At 59.4% G+C, this 9,398-nt stretch overlaps 2 non-coding genes across 2 annotated transcripts in view; both read right to left on the bottom strand.

Annotated features, from left to right (window-relative positions):
* The window catches only part of LOC142791780 (5.8S ribosomal RNA), a 153-nt gene extending 128 nt beyond the window's left edge, over positions 1-25 (bottom strand). Inside the window, exon 1 of the ribosomal RNA XR_012890409.1 lies at positions 1-25. This exon is cut by the window's left edge and continues 128 nt beyond it. This is a non-coding gene — a ribosomal RNA (5.8S ribosomal RNA).
* A 1,719-nt stretch (positions 26-1,744) lies between these two features.
* LOC142791800 (small subunit ribosomal RNA) lies at positions 1,745-3,559 on the bottom strand. Its single transcript, XR_012890428.1, has one exon. It is a non-coding gene; the product is annotated as a small subunit ribosomal RNA (ribosomal RNA).
* Positions 3,560-9,398: the final 5,839 nt, after the last annotated feature.

Raw genomic sequence — 9,398 nt, 5'->3', positions numbered from 1 at the left:
ACCGAGTGATCCACCGCTTAGAGTCGTGAAAAAGTGTTTGTTCAATTCCGTACAGTCAAAACCAAACGTTTCTGGCACTCGGCCAAACAGTGGCCAAGAAGGGCGCTTTTCAGCGCACGCTTGGACTCCAAAACTCTGCCGCGCCTTTTTCGGCTGCCGCAAATCGAGCAAACGGTGTGTTTCGGACGGCGTTTCGCTTCCGCTACTTGCGAGTGCTTTCGTGGTCCACCCCTCTATAAATACTCGGGAGGCGTCGAAGCCGGTTCTCCAAGCCGGACCCGTAGGTATCGTTGTGTGCTCGCTCTCATTGGCCCGCCTAACCAGAAAATGCCTGCGGTACACCCATTTGGATAAGAGTGCACGCAGATGCGGGCCTCGACGGCTACACATTTCCTCGGGCGGCCGCCTCCCGGCCTCCGTGGAGCGCGGGATGCACGGTCCCATCGACAAGCCTCTCCCGTTTTTACCGTGGCGTCGCGGTTCACCACGGCGGGCGGGTCGGTCTCCTCCGCATAAAAAGGGGGACCCCCGCTTTTTGTTCCACGAAATCGCACAAGCTTTTTTCGCATCCACGGTTTGCCACCGCACACCAAAATGCCGATCCGGCTGCCTACTTTAGCCAACAGGTGGAGCCAGGCGCGCCGTACTTGCGCGGCACTTCCCACGTCCACCGAAGTCGGTGCCAAGGACCACTTTCGGCGCCGGAGCCGCGTACGAGCCTACTCGAGGCGGAAGAACGAAGCCAGCAAGGGCCTGGCCGCAAGTGCGTTCAATTGTCGGGACGTCCAAGTCCCTCGTTCTTCCGTGCTTCCTCTTTCGGCAAGTCGTTGCGGCACCTTCCCAAAGCGCGCAGACCCGCTAATCGCGACGAGCGCGACGTGGCCGTGCCGCCTTTCCCTCGGCAGCAAGCAAAACGCCTGGCAACGTCGACGCTCCCCTAACCGCGATCTCGCACCGTGTTTCGTGTGGCGAATTCAAAAGCCGGCCGGCGCTGCTGCAACCATTACGGTCGGTACGCATACGCCGCGGAGGGCGGGACGGTCATCGGAGCGTGCGGTTCCTCCATCGAGTACTGCGCACCTCGGCCGTCGCATCGCCGTGCCATGACCGGCCGCGCGTCAACGCGAACCGGTGCCAGCGAGATCCCTCGCCTGCAAGAACCGACCGGCAGCCTCCGTCACCCGAGGACGCGGAGGCGCTTGCCGCGGACGGCGGGACGGTATGCACTGGTGCACAGCGGACCCGTCACATCGCCAGTTCCTTGACCGACCGCCGACGCTTGTGCCGTTCCTCTCGTACTTGGCAGTCGCCGCGCAATTGTCGGGTCTCGTTCTTGCACGCTCGAACGGTCGGGAGGGCACTCGGCTGGCGTTTCGGGAACGCGCAGCCTCGCCTTCTACCGACGTAACCACGACTCGCCGTTCGCGCTCCGCCGCTCCTGTTTACAGTACTAGGCGGTCCCGCAGCGGTCGGGTCGCGCATTTCGAGCGCTTCGAGCCACGGTGCAGTGGCGGGTCGAAAGCCGACCTATGAGTGCGTTGCGCCGTTTGTACCCGCGTCCGCCACCTGGCCGACCGTCCAAGGTCGCGGTGTTGGCGTCCGCTGGGCGCAACAATTTGTCACGGGGTGCCGCTCCACATTCAGGCAGCCCCGTGGGGAAAAGCCGACCCCGCGTCCAAACGGGGTCAGCGGCAGAAAGTGTCGGGCGCAGACGCAGCTGAGGCGCTCACCCTTCACAATCCGTTAATGATCCTTCCGCAGGTTCACCTACGGAAACCTTGTTACGACTTTTACTTCCTCTAAATGATCAAGTTTGGTCATCTTTCCAACAGACCGGCGCAACCGAAAGGCCGCGCCGGACATCGGTCCGAAGACCTCACTAAATCATTCAATCGGTAGTAGCGACGGGCGGTGTGTACAAAGGGCAGGGACGTAATCAACGCGAGCTTATGACTCGCGCTTACTGGGAATTCCTCGTTCAAGGGGAACAATTGCAAGCCCCTATCCCAATCACGAAAGAAGTTCCACGGGTTACCCAGTCTTTTCAGACAGGGATAAAGACACGCTGCTTCCTACAGTGTAGCGCGCGTGCGGCCCCGGACATCTAAGGGCATCACAGACCTGTTATTGCTCTGTTTCGTGCGGCTAGGAGCCGCTTGTCCCTCTAAGAAGGTTGTAAGGTGCTGGGAACCCCGCACCTATTTAATAGGCTAGAGTCTCGTTCGTTATCGGAATTAACCAGACAAATCGCTCCACCAACTAAGAACGGCCATGCACCACCATCCACCGAATCAAGAAAGAGCTCTCAATCTGTCAATCCTCCCAGTGTCCGGGCCGGGTAAGTTTTCCCGTGTTGAGTCAAATTAAGCCGCAGGCTCCACTCCTGGTGGTGCCCTTCCGTCAATTCCTTTAAGTTTCAGCTTTGCAACCATACTTCCCCCGGAACCCAAATACTTTGGTTTCCCGGAAGCTGCCCGCCGAGTCATTTGAGTAACTCAGGCGGATCGCTGGTTGGCATCGTTTATGGTCAGAACTAGGGCGGTATCTGATCGCCTTCGAACCTCTGACTTTCGTTCTTGATCAATGAAAACATTCTTGGCAAATGCTTTCGCAGTAGTTCGTCTTGCGACGGTCCAAGAATTTCACCTCTAGCGCCGCAATACGAATGCCCCCGTCCGTCCCTCTTAATCATTACCTCGTATTCCAAAAACCAACAGAACAGAAACGAGGTCTTGTTCTATTATTCCATGCAAGTTTATTCAGGCGACTCGCCTGCGTTGAGCACTCTAATTTTTTCAAAGTAAAAGCACCGGCCATCTCGAGGCACACAATGAAGTGCACCAAGAAAGAACCGGCATGATGTTCAGTCCGAGCCGTCGCATCGGGTAGATGCACTACTCGTCTGGAACTGAGATCCAACTACGAGCTTTTTAACCGCAGCAGCTTTAGTATACGCTATTGGAGCTGGAATTACCGCGGCTGCTGGCACCAGACTTGCCCTCCAATTGATCCTCGTTAAAGGATTTAGAGTGTACTCATTTCAATTACGGGGCCTCAAAAGAGTCCCGTATTGTTATTTTTCGTCACTACCTCCCCGTGCCGGGAGTGGGTAATTTGCGCGCCTGCTGCCTTCCTTGGATGTGGTAGCCGTTTCTCAGGCTCCCTCTCCGGAATCGAACCCTGATTCTCCGTTACCCGTAACAACCATGGTAAGCAAGTAACCTACCATCGAAAGTTGATAAGGCAGACACTTGAAAGAAACGTCGCCGGCTCGTGGCCATGCGATCAGCACAAAGTTATCCAGAGTCACCACACAATACGGGCCGAAACCCGATCGATCTTGGTCTAATAAAAGCACCCGTTACCCAAAGGGCTCCAGGCTCACTGCATGTATTAGCTCTAGAATTGCCACAGTTATCCAAGTAGGAAGAAACGATCTAAGGAACCATAACTGATTTAATGAGCCATTCGCGGTTTCGCCTTATTTCGGCATGTACTTAGACATGCATGGCTTAATCTTTGAGACAAGCATATGATTACTGGCAGGATCAACCAGGTAATCGTTCGACTGCGCGTCCGTCCTCGCCCTCGGCGGGCCGGACGCAGTCTGTGTGCGGCGGAGGCCACCTTCAGGCGCCCCAACACGCTTATTTTGCACTCCGAGATGACGGCGTTCGAGCTCGCTACGGCACAACCTTCCCGAAAGACGAGTGGGAGCCGTGCGGCAAGAAGCACGTTCATGCTCGCTCTTTTTCGTTGCATCGACTCGGTCGCGCCGTGCGGGTTGCCCAAGCCCGCTGCACTGTCGGTGGACCGGCCGGAACTAGCAACGAAGCCGAGACTGCAAAGCCGCCAGACGACGGGTCACGCCCGCGTCTTCGGCGCTTTCGCATCTGAATCGCCCGAGGACGACACGGAACACACCTCGATATCGTGGTAAAACGGCACCGTCCGACAACCAGCCCCTAACGCATCAAGCGGATGAGGCTGCAGACGACTGCCGTGGATTCCCCTGGAGCAGACCCGAGGACACGCTTGACGAGGCCGAAGCCCGCCGCATATCAGACACCCGGTCGCTTTCGCGTACGCCGCTCACGAGAACCCCCACATAATAGCAGCGATAAGTACCCAGACCTCCTTGGGCCCTAATACGAGCGTACTCGAGAAAATTTCACCGCGGGTGTGCCCCGAAACGTGTGGCATGTTGAGCGTGCCACAAGTCTACGTCGCTCTCAAACCCGCCGAGGTCGTAGAATTTGCGACCCTACTCACGAAATTCCCACCGAGGATACGGCCGCAAACGTACCGCACCTTGGGTAGGCCACGAGTTTGTGCAACACTACGCTGACGGCACAGCACCGAGGTCGTGCGCGCACGCACGGGAAAATTCCGCCGCGGTTTCTGCCGAAAACGTGAGGCACCACGACTCTCCGCAAGTTCGCGTCGACTGCGAAAGACCGAAGTCGTGAACGACGTGTCCGCTACTCGCCGCCGACACGCTGGACACCAAACGTACAACGACTCGACGGCGTCGTAGAGGCCCACGACGCGGTTTTCCTTAACGACGTCTCGGCGTGGCACCGACAGGTTAGAACGGCCGACCAACGTTCCCTGTCCGCCGTTCGGCTCAGTCGAAGGGCTCGGCGACTTCGGCAACGCTGCGAAGCCGCACGGTGACGCACGCCATGTCCCCATTTTTTTTTCTTTCTGCGTCTGCCGGGGTGCCCCTATAATAGCAGCGATAAGCACCCAGACCGCCGTGGGTCGCTCGCCCCGGCTGACGTGGTTTTTCGTACTCCTGCGGCGGTCGCCGTCAAGCACGTCCAAATACGCTACTTTCGTGGGCGCATTCACGCTCTTTCGCTTCGCCGGAGTGCCAGCACTCACTCTGCCAAAAACGGCGAACATCCGAGCGGCGGTTCCCACTTTTGCGTCGGCGTCGCAAACCCCGCCCCGGCAGACGAGGTTTGCCGTACTCGTGCGACGGTGGCCGGCGGGCACGTCGAAAGACGCCGATATCGTGCGCGAATTGGCGCACCTTGGCTTCACCGGAGTGCCGCCACTGACTCCTCCAAAAACGGCGAAGATCCGAGCGGCGCTTCCCACTTTCGCATCGGCGTCCCGAACTCCGCCCCGGCTGACGCGGTTTACCGTACTCGTGCGACGGTCGCCGGCGAGCACGTGGAAAGACGCCGATATCGTGCCCGAATCGGCTCCGTTCGGCTTCGCCGGAGTGCCAGCACTGGCTCGGCGAAAGACGACGAACATCCGAGCGACGGTTCTCACTATTGCGTACGCGTCGCAAACCCCGCCCCGGCAGACGCACTTTGCCGTACTCGTGCGACGGTCGCCGGCGAGCACGTAGAAAGACGCCGATATCGTGCCGGAATCGGCCCCGTTTGGCTTCGCCGGAGTGCCAGCACTCACTCGGCCACAAACGGCGAACATCCGAGCGGCGGTTCCCACTTAGCCGTCGGCGTCCCGAACTCCGCCCCGGCAGACGCGGTTGCCGAGCTCGTGCGACTAGCGACCGCGAAGCCGTCTCGCGACGCCGCTTTCGTGCGCGGCTCCCACTGCGACCTGGGTCACCCGAGGTCGACGAGCAAAAAAGAATGTCGAAAAAAAATTTTTTTTTTTTTTTGCGTCTGCCGGGGTGCCCCTATAATAGCAGCGATAAGCACCCAGACCGCCATGGGTCGCTCGCCCCGGCTGACGTGGTTTTTCGTTTTCCTGCGGTGGTCGTCGTCAAGCACGTCCAAACACGCCACTTTCGTGGGCGCATTCGCGCTCTTTCGCTTCGCCGGAGTGCCAGCACTCACTCTGCCAAAAACGGCGAACATCCGAGCGGCGGTTCCCACTTTTGCGTCGGCGTCGCAAACCCCGCCCCGGCAGACGAGGTTTGCCGTACTCGTGCGACGGTGGCCGGCGGGCACGTCGAAAGACGCCGATATCGTGCGCGAATTGGCGCACCTTGGCTTCACCGGAGTGCCGCCACTGACTCCTCCAAAAACGGCGAAGATCCGAGCGGCGCTTCCCACTTTCGCATCGGCGTCCCGAACTCCGCCCCGGCTGACGCGGTTTACCGTACTCGTGCGACGGTCGCCGGCGAGCACGTGGAAAGACGCCGATATCGTGCCCGAATCGGCTCCGTTCGGCTTCGCCGGATTGCCAGCACTGGCTCGGCGAAAGACGACGAACATCCGAGCGACGGTTCTCACTATTGCGTACGCGTCGCAAACCCCGCCCCGGCAGACGCACTTTGCCGTACTCGTGCGACGGTCGCCGGCGAGCACGTAGAAAGACGCCGATATCGTGCCGGAATCGGCCCCGTTTGGCTTCGCCGGAGTGCCAGCACTCACTCGGCCACAAACGGCGAACATCCGAGCGGCGGTTCCCACTTAGCCGTCGGCGTCCCGAACTCCGCCCCGGCAGACGCGGTTGCCGAGCTCGTGCGACTAGCGACCGCGAAGCCGTCTCGCGACGCCGCTTTCGTGCGCGGCTCCCACTGCGACCTGGGTCACCCGAGGTCGACGAGCAAAAAAGAATGTCGAAAAAAATTTTTTTTTTTTTTTTGCGTCTGCCGGGGTGCCCCTATAATAGCAGCGATAAGCACCCAGACCGCCATGGGTCGCTCGCCCCGGCTGACGTGGTTTTTCGTTTTCCTGCGGTGGTCGTCGTCAAGCACGTCCAAACACGCCACTTTCGTGGGCGCATTCGCGCTCTTTCGCTTCGCCGGAGTGCCAGCACTCACTCTGCCAAAAACGGCGAACATCCTAGTGGCGGTTCCCACTTTTGCGTCGGCGTCGCCAACCCCGCCCCGGCATACGCGGTTTGCCGTACTCGTGCGGCGGTGGCCGGCGGGCACGTCGAAAGACACCGATATCGTGCGCGAGTCGATGCTTCTTGGTCTCGCAGGAGGGCCGCCACTCACTCCTGCAAAAACGGCGAAGATCCGAGCGGCGCTTCCCACTTTTTCGTCGGCGTCGCAAACCTCGCCCCGGCAGACGCGCTTTGCCGTACTCGTGCGACGGTCGCCGGCGAGCACGTCGAAATACGCCGATATCGTGCCCGAATCGGCCCCGTTTCGCTTCGCCGGAGTGCCAGCACTCGCTCGGCCAAAGACGACGAACATCCGAGCGACGGTTCCCACTATTGCGTACGCGTCGCGAACCCCGCCCCGGCAGACGCGGTTTGCCGTACTCGTGCGGCGGTGGCCGGCGGGCACGTCGAAAGACGCCGATATCGTGCACGAATTGGCGCTCCTTGGCTTCACCGGAGTGCCAGCACTCACTCGGCCAAAAACGGCGAACATCCGAGCAGCGGTACCCACTTAGCCGTCGGCATCCCGAACTCCGCGCCGGCTGACGCGGTTGCCGAGCTCGTGCGACTAGCGACCGCGAACGCGTCTCGCGACGCCGCTTTCGTGCGCGGCTCCCATTGCGACCTGGGTTACCCGAGCTCGACCAGCAAAAAAGAAGGTCGAAAATTTTTTTTTTTTTTTCTGCGTCTGCCGGGGTGCCCCTATAATAGCAGCGATAAGCACCCAGACCGCCGTGTGTCGCTCGCCCCGGCTGACGTGGTTTTTCGTACTCCTGCAGCGGTCGCCGTCACGCACGTCCAAATACGCCACTTTCGTGGGCGCATTCGCGCTCTTTCGCGTCGCCGGAGTGCCAGCACTCACTCTGCCAAAAACGGCCAACATCCGAGCGGCGGTTCCCACTTTTGCGTCGGCGTCGTAAACCCCGCCCCGGCAGACGCGGTTTGCCCTACTCGTGCGACGGTCGCCGGCGAGCGCGTCGAAAGACGCCGATATCGTGCGCTAATTGGCGCTCCTTGGCTTCTCCGGAGTGCCGCCACTCACTCCTCCAAAAACGGCGAAGATCCGAGCGGCGTTCTCCACTTTCGCATCGGCGTCCCGAACTCCGCCCGGGCTGACGCGGTTTACCGTACTCGTGCGACGGTCGCCGGCGGGCACGTCGAAAGACGCCGATATCGTGCCGTAATCGGCCCCGTTTGGCTTCGCCCGAGTGCCAGCACTCACTCGGCCAAAAACGGCGAACATCCGAGCAGCGTTTCCCACTTTCGCATCGGCGTCCCGAAGCCCGCCCCGGCAGACGCGGTTTGCCCTACTCGAGCGACGGTCGCCGGCGATCACGTCGAAAGGCGCCGAATTCGTGCACGAATCGATGCTTCTTGGTCTCGCAGGAGGGCCGCCACTCACTCCTGCAAAAACGGCGAAGATCCGAGTTGCGCTTCCCACTTTTTCGTCGGCGTCCCGAACTACGCCCCGGCTGACGCGGTTTACCGTACTCGTGCGACGGTCGCCGGCGGGCACTTCAAAATACGCCGATTTCGTGGGCGCATTCACGCTGTTTCGCTTCCCCGGAGTGCCAACACTCACTCTGCCGAAAGCGGCGATCATCCGAGCGGCGGTTCCCACTTTTGCGTCGGCTTCGCAAACGGCGCCCCGGCAGACGCGCTCGTGCGACGTACTCGTGCGACGGTCGCCGGCGAGCACGTCGAAAGACGCCGATATCGTGCTCGAATCGACCCCGTTTCGCTTCGCCGGAGTGCTGCCAGTCACGGCGCAGAAAACGGCGAACAAGTGTTTTTTTTTTTTTTTTCCTAGAATTTGTGTTATAGAAGGCACATTTGATATCGGACGATAATTTTCAACTTTATCACGCGCACCGATTTTCGTGTAGAGGTTTGCAAGTTTATGGGAATTTCTCCACTTGGAATAATGCGATTTAGTAGTACTACGAGAACTTCATGGATGTACTCAAGGGTACGGGGCAAGTCAGTTACGTCAACACCTGCAGATTTTTTACACTTCAAACTGAAAATTGTTGGTTGTGAGTCCTCGTGTGATATTAAAGGCCGATTCGCTAACACATAGAACAAAGAAAGAAAGGAAGAAAAAACGCCCGCGCTCGCTCAAGAAACCTGGGTTCGCAACAAGTGGCAACAACAAGCAACCGAGCGAGTGCGCCAAAACCCGTGGCGGCCGAACAAACGCGAAGTCCCAACCGCGTCAGCCGGGGCGGCACGGGACAGGAAAAATCACTTCAGCCGGGGCGGCGGGGCACCGAATAAACCTCGTCACCTCGTCGCAGGATAAAAGAGGAAACAAAAAGTCTAAACAGCGTCTGCTGGAGCGAATGCGTAATAAAACAACAACAACAACAAAAAAAAAAAAACACCCGCGCTCAAGAAGTCTGCAATCACCACAAAAGGCGACTGTGACCGAGCAGCGTCAGCCGGGGCCGTGCGGAAACGGAAAAACCGCGACTACCGGGGCGTCGAGGCACCGAAAAATCCACTTCAGCCGCGGCGAAAAAAAAAACAAAAAGAAAGACGGAGGGGGGGGGGGGGGGGGGAACCACGTCTGCCGGGGC

This window comes from Rhipicephalus microplus, unplaced genomic scaffold, assembly GCF_043290135.1.
Source record: "Rhipicephalus microplus isolate Deutch F79 unplaced genomic scaffold, USDA_Rmic scaffold_188, whole genome shotgun sequence".
Classification (NCBI taxonomy): Eukaryota; Metazoa; Arthropoda; class Arachnida; order Ixodida; family Ixodidae; genus Rhipicephalus; species Rhipicephalus microplus.
This window is presented reverse-complemented; position numbering and strand designations above follow the sequence as displayed.